The sequence below is a fragment of the Leopardus geoffroyi genome, chromosome E1 (assembly GCF_018350155.1).
Source record: "Leopardus geoffroyi isolate Oge1 chromosome E1, O.geoffroyi_Oge1_pat1.0, whole genome shotgun sequence".
In the NCBI taxonomy this organism is placed as follows: domain Eukaryota; kingdom Metazoa; phylum Chordata; class Mammalia; order Carnivora; family Felidae; genus Leopardus; species Leopardus geoffroyi.
The window spans coordinates 9,941,479-9,953,660 of NC_059330.1; the positions used below are offsets into that span (position 1 = coordinate 9,941,479).

The 12,182-nt window shown below is 40.4% G+C and overlaps 1 protein-coding gene across 7 annotated transcripts in view; it reads right to left on the reverse strand.

The window, feature by feature from the left end:
* The window catches only part of SPECC1 (sperm antigen with calponin homology and coiled-coil domains 1), a 289,226-nt gene that overhangs the window by 226,290 nt on the left and 50,754 nt on the right, over positions 1–12,182 (reverse strand). Inside the window, exon 1 of one of the 7 annotated variants that reach the window (XM_045487517.1) lies at positions 3,461–3,596. The exons of the other annotated variants lie outside the window; for them this stretch is intronic. The gene's annotated coding sequence lies outside the window, so the exon portion shown is untranslated. Of the gene's footprint in view, positions 1–3,460; positions 3,597–12,182 lie in introns of those variants that run through there. 7 annotated transcript variants of the gene reach the window in all.

Consider the following 12,182-nt stretch of genomic DNA (forward strand, 5'->3'; position numbering starts at 1 on the left):
TTTCAGTGTATCAGTTCCTTAACGTATAGGGAGTCGAACGTTCTTTCTCTGTCTCCCAAGATTACATGAAAGTTTGTCTTAAGCCACATAGGAAAAGAATGACACATTTGTCTCTATATAAGAAGAAGATATAATATACCTTTGTGTACATAAAATACATATATGTATGCCTCAAATACTTTCTATACGTATCTATACACATCAATTACTGTTTCCAGTGGTTTTCTTTAATTTACCTTTTATTTCCTCACCCCAACAACCCATGGAGTACACACTACCTATCACTATCCCCATTTTACAAGTAAGACTGAGGGACACATAAGTTAGGACTCAGCGCCTGCCTCCTGAGCCCACACCCTTAATACTTCATTTGGACTCCACACAACTTATCCTCTCTATATACCACAAAAGCAACGGTAATTAATACAATGTGAGAATGGCACAGAAACAGCAACTATAAATAAAACAGATAATATAGAAAAATCTTTTTAAAAAGCTTAAGGCATGAAAAGACAAAACTATAAAATACTAGAGAACACACAGATTTATCATAAATGATATTGGAAACACTGGCACTATTTTAAGTCAGTCTAAATCCACTTTTCACATCATCCACCAAAGTAAAAACTAGAAGGAAAAAAAAAAATCCTTTAAAAGAGGATAACATCTCTAAAGTAAGAAGAATCCGGGGAAAAAATGGACAGTTTGGACTATGTAAAAACGTTAAATGGCTACATTTTTTTAAAATTCATTTTTAGGGGCGCCTGGGTGGCGCAGTCGGTTAAGCGTCCGACTTCAGCCAGGTCACGATCTCGCGGTCCGTGAGTTCGAGCCCCGCGTCGGGCTCTGGGCTGATGGCTCAGAGCCTGGAGCCTGTTTCCGATTCTGTGTCTCCCTCTCTCTCTGCCCCTCCCCCGTTCATGCTCTGTCTCTCTCTGTCCCAAAAATAAACGTTGAAAAAAATAAATAAATAAAATTCATTTTTAAAAAGTAACCAAATAGTCTGGGGAAAAGAACTGCCAAAATTATGGTGAATAAGTCCTATCAAAAACCTATGTAAATCAGCAAAACAAAAAATGAAGCAAAACAGATGGGCAAAACAGAAAGTACAACTTACAAACAAACACGTGAAAAAACCTTTCAGCCTAATTATGTTAAAAGAAATGCAACATTACAAAGGGCCTCTGTTTTGCCTATTTTTTAAATGATATTGTCCTTGATGGAATGGGTGAAATCAAACGGGCACTCTCACACAGAGTGCTGATACAAAGTTATGAGTAACATACACCAAGCATCATTAAAATAAATGTTCATGCCCGTTTACCTAGTAATCCTATGTCTGAGCATCTATTCTACAGATATGATCCAGAAACCTGGGGAAAATCACATGGCCAAGATAGTTACTGAAGTATTGGGTTGTTTTGTTTTGTTTTGTTTTGTTTTGTTTTTAAGATTTTATTTTTAAGTAATCTGTACCCTCAACCTGGGGCTTGAACTCACAACGTCGGGATCAAAAGTTGCGAGCTCTACTGACCGAGCCATCCAGGCACCCCTAAAGCATTATTCATTACAGCAAGAAAACAGAAAGAAAGAAAGAAAGAAAGAAAGAAAGAAAGAAAGAGAAAGAAAGAAAAGAAAGAAAGAAAGAAAGAAAGAAAGAAAGAGAAAGAAAGAAAGAAAGAAAGAAAGAAAGAAAGAAAGAAAGAAAGAAAGAAAGAAAGAAAGAAAGAAAGAAAGAGAAAAGCAACCCAAGTTTTAAGAACAGGGAATAGTTAAGTAATTTATGGAACAATCGCCTACTAGAACATTATACCCCTTAAAAATAATTTTGAAACGAATAACATTTTAAAAACCCTATGCTATAATATCTAGTGGTACAACTACAAAGAAATATAGAAATTTTAAGTTGTTTCAGGGTGTGGGATTGAGTCATGAGTTTCTCTAATTTCTAAATTTACTATGGATTTAGAAGGACCAAGTCCCAGTCCTGGCTGTACCTCTTCTACCCACCAGTCATTCTGACCTCGCCCCAGTTACAAAACCTTTCTATGCCTCAGTTTCCTTGCCTGCAACAATGAAGATCGTAAATGTAGCCATTTCACGGGAGTGTTTTGAGAATCGGATGAGACGATACTTGGGAAGAACTTGACTGCTGTACCTCAGACATGTAAACACTCAGAAATGTTATTTTTATCGTATAAAAAAAAGGGTAACATGTTTGCAGGGGAAAATCATTGAAATGAGGAAGCTATTTCACAGGCAGGGTCTATTTTCATTTGGAAGTTTAGTATGGTTAATTCCGTACTCCCTCTGCTTCTGCGGCTTTTTCCTGCTCAGACTGCTGCTCAGACGACACTTACATGTAAACCCACGTGGTGAAGGAAAGATTAAAGGAAATGAAACCTCTACTCACAACCAGAACCATGTAAAAATATACAGTCCGTGGAGCTCAGTTGGAAAGGAACAAAACCGAGTTATGTTTGGGGAGTCCTGTAGTAGAAGCAGAGAACGTATGTCTTTTTTACTTTTCTGTTCTAATGACAGGGAAAAATCACATTGTTTGAGTAAACTTAAAATGTCAACTTCCTGCATGACTGAGCTCAATATTTTAGCTCAGAAATTGGGCTCAGTGGGAAAAGGGGGGGGGGACCCTAAAAACTTCATTTCTAGAAAATACAGTGGTGAAGAGATGTTTCAAAGTAGCCTGTGCTTTGGCCGGGGCTGGGGCGGGGCCGGGAGTGATGGGAGAGGGGGTGGGGTAGTGCAAAATACTGTCTAAACAGAAACCATATAATAAGTAACTTCCTAGAAAAGCCTCTGTCTTTGTCATATCTTTGAAGTTCTGCCATCTAGGCCTCATAAGCACAATGTGTGGCTCAGATATTAAGCCCTGGGACATTATCAGGCCCTCTGCAAGATGGGAGGGCACCCTCCACAGTGCTCATCTTCACGGGGAGAAGGCTCTAGAACCTTCCGGGGGGCTAAGAACCAGTCAAGTGGGTGCTTCTCTCCACAGGACTTCCCACATTAGTGACAAGAATGCACAGAAGTAGCCCTATTCACCTTGGTTGTGAAAAGAGATCGCCACACTGCTAGCAATTAGTACCCACAGAGAGGGTTTCTTTTCCCAAAAAACTCTACACGTTAACTTAAAGTCAGCACTAATCATCCTCACTTTGCAAGATGAAAAACGTGACAGGCAGCGAAAAAAGTCTATTTTTTCGAGATGTCAGAAGATGAGTTTTCAAATTTGTTTTTAGCTCAAAGAAGCAGGTATGTAGCATTAAGTTACCTAGCCCATGAATCACCAAAAAATGTATTAATCACGCCTTCGTTATATCAGGATTCACTGGGTGTGTTAGACATTATACCTAAGGCAGAAAAACCTCTTCCCCCAGATACAGCTATCCTTCTAAGATTTTCCAGCCCCATCTTAAATAATAACCAACTCTGTACTTACTGCAAAGGCTCTCGCTTCTCGCGCCTCCTGGGAGCTGCTGACCTCAATCAGCAAGCCAGCCGCACTATTCTGGGGTCTGGTGCTGGCCAGGGAGGAAAACCACACTCAAGGGGCCCGGGCAGTGAGCATTTGAGCAATGCTTCACTCAGGAAGCAGGCGGTTCTCTGCTCTCCAGGGCTTCTGACGGCCTCTCCCCTCTCCCTCTCCCTCTCCCTCCCTCCCTCTGTCTCTCACAATCTCTCTCCCTTTTCTCTCTCTCTCTCTCTCTCTCTCTGACTCTCATACACACACAGAGTGCAAAATCATTTCTATCCTACTGGTTCCTGAATACTTACTTTGTACCTCTCAAAAACATAATGATTTAAAGATATAGGCTGACACACACGCGCACACACACACACACACACACACACACAAAGATATAGGCTGACAAATTTCTGGCTGTTTCCCGAGATAATCAAACAGAAAAAAAAAAACAAAAAAAACAACCCAGGCTGTCTTCAAAGGTGAGTTTGCCCTGAAGCGTCAGGGCCCCTCACTTGCCATAACCTGAGGGCTGTAGAATGTTCTAAGGGGGATGGGGAAGTCAGGTTATGATCCAGAAGCATTTCAAAGCCGGCAGCTCTAATGAGCGGACTGAAGCTTGCTCAGAGATAAAGCATCTAAACCTCCAAGCCCCCCTGTCACTTGTTGTAATTTCTTTCTTCATTCTAAAGATCTTCATACCTAATTTTGAATTCCGAGAGCTCCAGAATTATCTGAACATTCTCACAAAACCTGAGGTCCACGAATCCTGCTGCTACAGATGGCCCCGTGATGATGAGATTGCCCGTAACAACACGGAAGAAATTCTGTGGAGGTAAACCAGCAAAGTGTGTTATATCTACGCTCACCAAGAACGGCAGTTATCAGGGCCGGGCTGAGCTTAGTCACTGCTGGAGTTAGCTGGAGTTTAATTGCTATTATACCAGATAATAGGTGTGAAAAGCAGCCCCCTAGCTCTTTCTTGGCAGAGGAAGTTTTCAGAGCCTCACTGAGGCTGAATGCCCCGGGGTGCACTGTAATGCCACACCCCCCATATGCAGACGTTGCCTTTCTAATGACAGATCACAGTAAGGAGCTGTGGTCAGGCAGTTTAGAGCTGGCCTTCCCCTGTAAGAGCTGTTATTACAACTGTGGCCCCGTGCCACTCTGGCAAACACTGCTGCCTTTGGTGGCCCTCCCTCTTTGCCCTAAAGAAATCAAGAGACAATGCATGGGACCTGCTCTCACTGAAGAATATCCATCCTCCTGGGGGTTGGGGGAATAAAGGTACCTAATTCATGGGGTTGGGGACACCCTGGCCCAGACACAGGAGGTGCTAGTGGATGGGACCCTACAAGTGATGAAACTCCAACTCAGCCTCGCTCAAGCAAAATGGCAACTTACTGGCTTGACTAACTGGAAAGTCTAGGGATGAATTCAAGCTGGCTTCAAGCCAGGAGACCTGGAGGTTCAAACGTCATCGGGACTTTCTTTTCATCACCTTTCAGCTCAGCTTCCCTAGGTTCCATTCCTTCACACAGCGGTGCTCCCAGGATGGGAAAGGCTTTCCTAGAGGCATTCCATGATAAAGATTCCAAGTCTTTAGCATTCCAGACCTTGGGAGAGAGGCACTCCTCAGAAAGGAAACTTAACGTTGACAACACTGTCCAGAAAGACCTGAGTGACTGACAGCCCCACGAGTTATAAGAAGAGCAGTTCCCAAAAGCAAAAACACACACACACAAAAAACAAAAAAAAAAAACCCAAAATGCTACACAGGCAAAAAGATACAAACTAGTGCCTTGGATTAAGCCATTCATGTGATTGTGTCTTACTTCCCCAATTTGATTGTAAATCTATTTATAGAAGGATGTACACAAAGTGTTAAGTGTGGTCATCTCTGATATTGTGGGTCATTTATTTTTTAAACTCACACTGTATCTTCTAAACTTTCTAAAAATAGGGGCGCCTGGGTAGTTCAGTCAGTTGGGCATCAGTTCAGCTCAGTCATGGTTTCACTGTGGGTTGGAGCCCCGCATCAGAGACTGTGCTGACAGCTCAGAGCCTGGAGCCTGCTTCAGATTCTGTGTCTCCCTCTCTCTCTGCCCCTCCCCTGCTCACACTCTGTCTCTCTCTCTCTCAAAAATAAAAATAAAACCTTTAAAAATTTTTAACTTTCTAAAAATAATAAAAATTATTAAATTTTATAATAACACAATACATTTTAAGTTTATTTTTGAGAGAAGAGACAGAGCTTGAGTGGGGGAGGTACAGAGAGAGAAAGGGAGACACAGAATGTGAAACAGGCTCCAGGCTCCAAGCTGTCAGCACAGAGCCGGAGCTTGGGCTCAAACTCACGAACCACAAGATCATGACCTGAGCTGAAGTTGGACGCTTAACTAACTGAGCCATTCAAGTGCCCCAATAACACAATACATTTAAAGAAGTTATTGCATGCTAAACAAATCCTGCTTACAAACAAAAATATATAGAGAATATCTATGAATAAATCTGGTAAGAAAATTACAGTCACGCCCTACCCAAATCTACAACATTTTACTGAACAACAGAAGAGAGGACTGGATGAAAAAATATACCATGATATTCCAATTAAATATTCATTCTCCACAAAATAATTGTACAAATGTATTATAGTTCCAATAAAAATTCTAATAGGGTTAAGAGGTGTGAAAAATGCTATTTCTTTTTTTTTTTTTAACTTTATTTATTTATTTTGAGAAAGAACGTGTACAAATGGGGGAAGGGCAGAGGGAGGGAGAGAGAGAGAATCCTAAGCAGGGTCCACACTCACCACTAAGCCCATTGCAGAGCTCGATCCCACAACCATGAGATCGTGACTTGAGCCAAAATTGAGTCAGACACATAACCGATTGAGCCACCCAGGTGCCCCAAGAATTTTGATTAAAATAAAGATTGCATTACTAATCTGAGGATAAAGAATGGATTGTTTTTAAAACTGGTATTGGGAAATTTGGTTAATCATTTGGGGGAAAAAAAAAAGACTACTACCTCACACCGTATACCCAAATGAATTCTGATAAACATTTAAGTGGAGGAAAAAATAAAAAGAAGCATTATAGGGGCGCCTGGGTGGCGCAGTCGGTTAAGCGTCCGACTTCAGCCAGGTCACGATCTCGCGGTCCGTGAGTTCGAGCCCCGCGTCAGGCTCTGGGCTGGTGGCTCGGAGCCTGGAGCCTGTTTCCGATTCTGTGTCTCCCTCTCTCTCTGCCCCTCCCCTGTTCATGCTCTGTCTCTCTCTGTCCCAAAAATAAATAAACGTTGAAAAAAATAATAAATTAAAAAAAAAAAAAAAGAAGCATTATAAGAAGCAGAAGAGAGGAGACTGTATCTGAACCTGAACAAGGTGAGAAAGACCTCTCTGAGCCCACACACAAAGGCAGAATACATAAAAAAGAAACAGATTTGACTTTGAAAATAAAAATCTTTGGAGCACCTGGGTGGCTCAGTCAGTAAAGCAACCTACCCGTGATTTAGGCTCAGGTCATGATCTCACGGTTCATGGGTTCGAGCCCCACGTCAGGCTCTGTGCTGACACTGGGAGCTTGCGTGAGATTCTTTCTCTTCCCCTTTCTCTGTTCCTCCCTAACTTGTGCTCTCTCTCCCTCCCTCTCAAAAAAAACCAAAAAAATATTTTAAGGGATGCCTGGGTGGCTCAGTCAGTTGAGCGTCTGACTTCGGCTCAAGTCATGATCTCACAGTTTGTGGGTTCAAGCCCCACGTTGGGCTGTGTGCTGACAGCTTGGGGCCTGGACCCTGTGTCAGATTCTGTGTCTCTCTCTCTCTCTGCCCCTCCCCTGCTCACATTCTGTCTCTTTCTCTCTCTTTCTCTTTCAAAAATAAATAAACATTAAAAATAATTAATTAGGGGCGCCTGGGTGGCTCAGTCGGTTGAGCGGCGGACTTCGGCTCAGGTCATGATTTTGCGGTCTGTGAGTTCGAGCCCCGCGTCGGGCTCTGTGCTGACAGCTTGGAGCCTGGAGCCTGTTTCGGAGTCTGTGTCTCCCTCTCTCTGCCCCTCCCCCGTTCATGCTCTGTCTCTCTCTGTCTCAAAAATAAACGTTAAAAAAATTTTTTTTTAATTAATTAATTAAATAAATAAATAAATAAAAATTTAAAAAACCAACCTCTGTTAATAACAAAAACCCTGTAAATAAAACATAAATGCCAATGACAAGATGAGACAAACATCTCTGCATAACCTTTGGTTCAGTTATTCTATTTGTAGGAACGTATCCTAAGAAAATAATCATGAATATATACAAAACTGTATGCATGGCAATTATGAGTTTATCCTTGATTATAACAATGACAACAAAGGAAATAATTAAAAGTCTAATTGATTAGATTATTGTAGGTAGATCCATGTAATTAAACATTATGCAGCCATTAAAAGTGATACTATATCTATGGGGCGCCTGGGTGGCTCAGTTGGTTAAGCATCTGGCTTCAGCTCAGGTCATGATCTTGCAGTTCATGAGTTTGAGCCCCACGTTGGGCTCTGTGCTGACAGCTCAGAGCCTGGAGCCTGCTTTGGATTCTGTGTCTCCCTCTCTCTGCCCCTCTCCTGCTCATGCTCTGTCTCTCTCTCTAAAATAAATAAGCATTAAAAAAAATTTTTTTTAAATATTCCTTATGATGTAAATGTAAAAATCCTTAATAAAATACCAACAAACCAAATCTAGCAACACATATAAGGACTATACACCATGATCAAGTGGGATTTATCCCAGGAATTCAAAGTTGGTCCAACATGTGACAACCAACCAATGTAATACACCATATTGATAAAATAAAGGACAAAACCACAGGATTGTGCACGAATAGGTGCAGAAAAAGCACTTGATAAAATCCAATACACTTTCATAATAAAAATATTTAACAAACTAGGAATAAAAAGGAAACTCCTCAACTTGACAAAGGCCAAACTACAAACATCACATTTAATGGTGTAAACCTAAAAACAAAACAAAACAACAAACAAACAAAAAAATTGTGCAAACCTGAAATACTTCCTCTAAGATCAGAAACAAGATAAAGATGTCTCTGCTCTCACCACTTCTGGTCAACATTATAGCAACAGAGTCTTTAGCCAGGGAAATTAGGCAATAAAAAGAAAGGCACCAGATCAGTAAGACAATTATAACTATATCTATTATCTCATGATCATATATGCAGAAAAATCTCGAAAAAAATCTACAACAAAACACAGCTAATAAACCTATTCGGCAAAGTTGTAGGATTCAAGATCATTATACATAAGTCATTTTCATTTCTATATACTTGCAGTGAACAATCCAAAATATTAAGAAAACAATTCTATTTATAATAGCACGAAAAGGAATAAAATACTTAGAAATGTATTTTAATAAGATATACGCAATAGTTGTACACTAAAAACTATGAAATATTGGAAAATATTAAAGAAGTCTTAAATGGACAGACATCTCATGTGCATGTATTATAAGATGGCAATACTCCTCGAATTGATCTACAGATTCAACACAATCCCTATCAAAATCCCAGCTGCTCTTTTTGCAGAAATTGATAAGCTAATTCTTTAACTCGTACGGAAATGCAAGGGACTCGGAATAATCAAAACAATCTTGAAAAGAACCAAGTTGGAAGACTCATACTTCCAATTTTCAAACTTACTACAAACTATAGCAATCAACACTGTGTGGCATTGACACAAGGAGAGACATAAGCAGGTCAATAACACAGAATTGAGAGTCCATAAAGGAACCGATGCATTTATGGAAGTTGATTTTTGACAAGAACGCTGAGACCATTCAATTTGTCTTTTCAACAAATGATGCTGGGGCAACTGGATATCCATATACAGAAGAATGAAAGTAGATTCCTATCTCATACCACATACAAAAATTACCTCTAAAATGTAACAGGTAAAAATATAAAAATCTTAGAAGAAAACATTAAGTGTAAAACTTCATGACCCTGGATTGGCAATGTTTTCTCAGATATTAAACACAAGCAACAAACCAAAAAGTCTATAAATCAGACTTGATAAAAAAAAAAACCTTTTGTGCTTCAGAGGGCAGTGAAAATATAACTCACATAGTGGAAGAAAATGTTTGCAAATCATATATCTGATAAGGATCTATTATCCAGAATATATAAAGAACTCTTACAACTCAATAATAAAAGGACAAATAACTAAAAATGGGCAAAGGATTCAGACAGACATTTCTCCAAAGAGAATATAAAATATACAAATGGTGGGGCACCCGGGTGGCTCAGTCAGTTAAGAGTCTGACTTCGGTTCAGGTCATGATCTTGTAGTTCATGGGTTCAAGCCCCATATCGGACTCTGTGCTGACAGCTCTCTCTCGAAAATAAATAAACATTAAAAAAATTTTTTTTAAAAACCACACACTTGGGGCACCTGGGTGGCTCAGTCGGTTGAGCATCCGACTTCGGCTCAGGTCATGATCTCATGGTTCATGAGTTCGAGCCCTGTGTCGGACTCTGCTGACAGCTCAGAGCCTGGAGCCTGCTTCGGATTCTGTGTCTCCCTCTCTCTCTGCACCCACCCCACTCATGCTCTCTCTCTCTCAAAAATAAATGAACGTTAAAATAAATAAATAAATAAATAAATAAATATTTAAAAAAATTTTTTTAAATGGGGGTGCCTAGGTGGCTCAGTCAGTTAAGCACCCAACTCTTAATTTTGGTTCACATCATGATCTCACAGTCTGTGGGATTGAGCCCTCTGTCAGGCTCTGCTCTGACAGTGTGCAACCCTCCTGGGGTTCTCTCTCCCCCTCTCTCACTGTCCCTCCCTCACTTATGCACATGCATGCTCTCTGCCTCTCAAAATAAATAAACTTTTTGAAAAATGACTGTTCTTGGCACTCCTATTGAAGATCAGTAGGCTATATATGCATGAACTTAACGTCTCAGGTCTCTGTTCTATTCTATTGGTTTATACATCTGTCTTTATGTCAGTACCATGCTGTTTTGATTACTGTAGCTTTCTTTTTTTTTTTTTTTAATTTTAATTTTTTTTTTCAACGTTTATTTATTTTGGGGACAGAGAGAGACAGAGCATGAACGGGGGAGGGGCAGAGAGAGAGGGAGACACAGAATCCGAAACAGGCTCCAGGCTCTGAGCCATCAGCCCAGAGCCTGACGCGGGGCTCGAACTCACGGAGCGCGAGATCGTGACCTGGCTGAAGTCAGACGCTTAACCGACTGCGCCACCCAGGCGCCCCTGTAGCTTTCTTATATATATATATATATATATATATATATATATATATATATATATATTTAATTTTTTTAATGTTTATTTACTTTTGAGAGGGAGGGGAGGGGCAGAAAGAGGGAGACACAGAATCCAAAGCAGGCTCCAGGCTCTGAGCTGTCAGCACAGAGCCCAACATGGGGCTCAAACTCATGAACCACAGGATCATGACCTGAGCCAAAGTCGGACATCTAACTGATTGAGCCAACCAGGGTCCCTGCTTTTGTATATTTTTAAACCAGGAAGTGTGATGTCCCCAGCTTTGTTCTTCTTTCTCTGGATTGATTTGGCTATTCGTGTTTTCTTTGTGGTTCCATATGAATTTTAGAATTGTTTTTTCTATTTCTACAACAAATACCATTGGGATTCTAATAGGGTTTGAAATGAATCTGTAATGGGGAAAGGACAGTTTCTTCAGTAAATGGTGTTGAGAAAACTAGATAGCCACATGCAAAAGAATGAAACTGAACCCTTGTACCATAGATAAAATCAACTCAAAATGGGTTAAAGAATTAAACATAAGACCTGAAACTCTAACACGCCTAGAAAAAACAAGGCAAAAAACCTTCATGACATTGGTCTTGGTAATGATTTCATCAATATGACACTAAAGCCACAAGCAACAAACACAAAAATAATCACAACCACATCAAACTAAAAAGGCTTCTGCACAGCAAAGGGAAATAATCAACAAAGTAAAAAGGCAACCTATAGAATGGGAGAGAATATTTGCAAACCATAAATCTGATAAGGGGTTAATCTGCAAAATATCCAAGGAACTCCTACAACTCAATAGTGAAGAACAAAAACAGAAAACCTAATAACTGATTAAAAGATAGGCTAAGGACTTGAATAGACGTTTCTTCAAAGACGCACAAATAGCCAACAGATATGTAAGAAAATGATCAACATCACTAATCATCAGGGAAATGTAAATCCTAATCTCAGTGAGATATCTCACTTCACACCTGCTGTGATGGCTATTATAAAAAACATAAAAGGCAAGTGTTGGGGAGGATGTGGAAAAGTTGGAACTCTTGTACATTACTGATAAGAACACAAAAATGGTTCTGCCGGTATGGAATAGTATATGGAGGTTCCTCAAAAATTAAAACTAGAGGGGCGCCTGGGTGGCGCAGTCGGTTAAGCGTCCGACTTCAGCCAGGTCACGGTCTCGCGGTCCGTGAGTTCGAGCCCCGCGTCGGGCTCTGGGCTGATGGCTCAGAGCCTGGAGCCTGTTTCCGATTCTGTGTCTCCCTCTCTCTCTGCCCCTCCCCCGTTCATGCTCTGTCTCTCTCTGTCCCAAAAATAAATAAACGTTGAAAAAAAAAAAATTAAAACTAGAACTACCATATGATCCAACAATTCCACGTCTGGGTATTTATCCAAAAG